This window comes from Rutidosis leptorrhynchoides, chromosome 2 (assembly GCF_046630445.1).
Source record: "Rutidosis leptorrhynchoides isolate AG116_Rl617_1_P2 chromosome 2, CSIRO_AGI_Rlap_v1, whole genome shotgun sequence".
Lineage (NCBI taxonomy): Eukaryota > Viridiplantae > Streptophyta > Magnoliopsida > Asterales > Asteraceae > Rutidosis > Rutidosis leptorrhynchoides.
In genome coordinates this window covers 90,209,037-90,212,080 of record NC_092334.1, presented here as the reverse complement: position 1 = coordinate 90,212,080, position 3,044 = coordinate 90,209,037, and the positions used below count along the sequence as shown (strand labels likewise).

The following is a 3,044-nucleotide window of genomic DNA, read 5'->3' as shown; positions in this document are numbered from 1 at the left end:
TTTAAGTGGTTAAATTGATAGACATCAAAATTTTCTGGTTCGTAGTAATAGTTGGATTTGTACGTGGACCGGGTTATTGGAGCCAAACAGTCCTCAATTATATTGAGACCAAACGAATCCTGCCCCTCTGCTGCATCTTTTGGCTATTCGAAACGTGGGCAAAATCAAAAAAGTCTATTAATTGGATAACTTATATAATTTTTCTTTCCTTTTAAAAAACTAATAGGATATTCAGTGAATGCACCGAGCAAGACGTTCACCACCTTTTGTACGTTCACCACCTGTAACTCGATCAAGACATCTAGCTAATATTACCGCCGTTGATTTTTCTTTAGAATCGTCATCCAGTCGACCAAGTACTCCAATTCAAATTTCCGATAATCCATTTTTTGAAACCGACCTCACAATTGAGAATCCGGAGAATATTTAGGGACGATTCATAGATCCTGAACCATTAATTTTTCCTCTAGAACCACCAATCATTCAAACAGAGATTGTTGAGGAACGAACTATTAAATCAGAATCCTCTAGTGATTCCGATTCAACAAATTCAATTATGGAGAATCTGGAACCTTTAAGTATGGAAGACCGAATGAGAGCTAAACGCACTGGCCAAGGTCACGCAATTACTCATCCAGGCATTAATGCGCCAGATTATGAAATCAAAGGACAAATTCTACATATGGTGACTAATCAATGCCAATTTAGTGGTGCGCCGAAGGAAGATCCAAATGAACATCTTCGTACCTTTAATAGGATCTGCACTCTATTTAAAATCCGAGAAGTGGAAGATGAACAGATATATCTCATGTTATTTCCCTGGACTTTAAAGGGAGAAGCCAAAGATTGGTTGGAATCGTTACCTGAAAGGGCGATTGATACATGGGACGTTTTAGTTGAAAAATTTCTTAAACAATTCTTTCCGACATCTAAAGCCGTAAGACTTCAAGGAGAAATTGTTACGTTCACACATAAAGCAAATGAAACTCTATATGAGGCGTGGACAAGATTTGAAAAGTTATTAAGAGGATGTCCGCAACATGGTTTAGACACCTGTCAAATAGTACAAATATTCTACCAAGGATGCGACATCACTACAAGAAAAGACATAGATATAGCAGCTGGTGGTTCTATTATGAAGAAAACCGAAACTGATGCTTACAAAATTATTGATAACACTGCTTCCCACTCACATGAGTGGCACCAAGAAAAAGATATCGTTAGATCATCTAAAGCAGCTAGAGCCGATTCTAGCCATGACTTAGATTCCATTTCCGCAAAGATAGATGATGTCGAGAGACGAATGGAAAAGATGACTAAAGATATCCACTCAATACGAATTAGTTGTGAGCAGTGTGGAGGACCACATTTGACAAAAGATTGTCTCAGTATTGAATTAACAATGGAACAAAGAGAGAATGTTTCATATCTAAACCAAAGGCCTGGAAATAATTATCAGAATAATTATCAACCGCCAAGACCGATTTACAATCAAAACCAGAATTATAACCGAAATATTCCATACAACAACTAACAAGGTCCTAGTAATCAACAAGTATCCAACAATACTTACAACCAGCAAAGACCTAATTTTCAAAACAAACCACCATAAACCGATGATAAAAAGCCGAATTTAGAAGATATGATGACAAAGCTAGTTGAAACTCAAACGCAGTTTTTCACATCTCAGAAACAAACGAATGAACAAAATGCTCAAGCATTTAGAAATCAACAAGCTTCTATTCAAAATCTGGAACAAGAAGTAAGTAACCTAGCAAGGTTAATAGGTGAAAGAAAACCGGGAAGTTTACCTAGTGATACAAATGCTAACCCCCGGAATGAAACAGCTAAAGCTATTACCACAAGAAGTGGTACAACACTTAAACAACCTGAAATACCTATAACTTCTGATGAAGCTATTCCTACTCCACAAGAACCACAACCTGATCAAGATAAGGAAAAAGAACCGGTAGTTGAAAAGGTTAATGAAGATAACACAGTTAAGGCTAAACCTTATGTTAAACCATACCAACCACCACTTCCTTACCCGAGTAAAATGAAAAAAGAGAAACTTGAAGCCGAGCAATCCAAATTCTTGGATATGTTTAAACAGATAAATGTAAATCTTCCTTTCATTGATGTGATTTCAGGAATGCCTAGATATGCTAAATTTCTGAAAGATCTAATCTCAAATAGAAAGAAAATGGAAGAACTCTCGGCTGTTACTATGAATGCTAATTGTTCAGCAGTGCTGTTGAATAAGATACCAGAAAAACTATCTGATCCAGGAAGTTTCACAATTCCATGTTTTCTGGGTAGTCTTAGTTCAATAGAAGCATTGGCAGACTTAGGTGCTAGTATAAATTTAATGTCGTATTCACTATATGCAATACTAGACCTTGGAGAATTGAAACCAACAAGAATAAGCATACAACTAGCCGATCGATCAATAAAATATCCTAGAGGGATAATGGAGAACATGCTAGTTAAAGTTGGTACTTTAGTATTTCCAGTAGATTTTGTTGTTCTAGACATGGAAGAAGATTCTCAAGTTCCTCTCATATTAGGAAGACCATTCTTAAACACGGCTAAAGCAATGATAGACGTGTTCGGTAAGAAATTGACCCTAAGTATAGAGGACTAGAGTGTTACCTTTTCAGTTGATAGAGCAATGCAACAACCGCAATCTGCAGATGATACATGTTATTATATTCAAACTATAGATTCACATGCAGAATTGTTAGAAGAATTTCCAGAATTACAAGGAACAGGAGAATGTTCTTTAGGAGAAGGTAATGAACCAATTGATGAAGCTAAAATGTTAGCTACACTAATAGCTAATGGATATGAACCAACAATAGAAGAAATTAAAATGCTAAAAGAAGAAGACAGATATCGATATAAATCATCGATAGAAGAACCTCCGACATTAGTGTTAAAGCCACTTCCAAACCATTTGGAATACGCTTATTTACATGGTGAATCTGAATTACCTGTAATAATATCGTCTTCTCTTACTGAAAATGAAAAATCACAACTCATTT

At 36.0% G+C, this 3,044-nt stretch overlaps 1 non-coding gene across 1 annotated transcript; it reads right to left on the bottom strand.

Moving 5' to 3' along the window:
* Positions 1-940: 940 nt before the first annotated feature.
* Positions 941-1,047, bottom strand: LOC139895073 (small nucleolar RNA R71). The gene has a single exon (XR_011775542.1). It is a non-coding gene; the product is annotated as a small nucleolar RNA R71 (small nucleolar RNA).
* Positions 1,048-3,044: the final 1,997 nt, after the last annotated feature.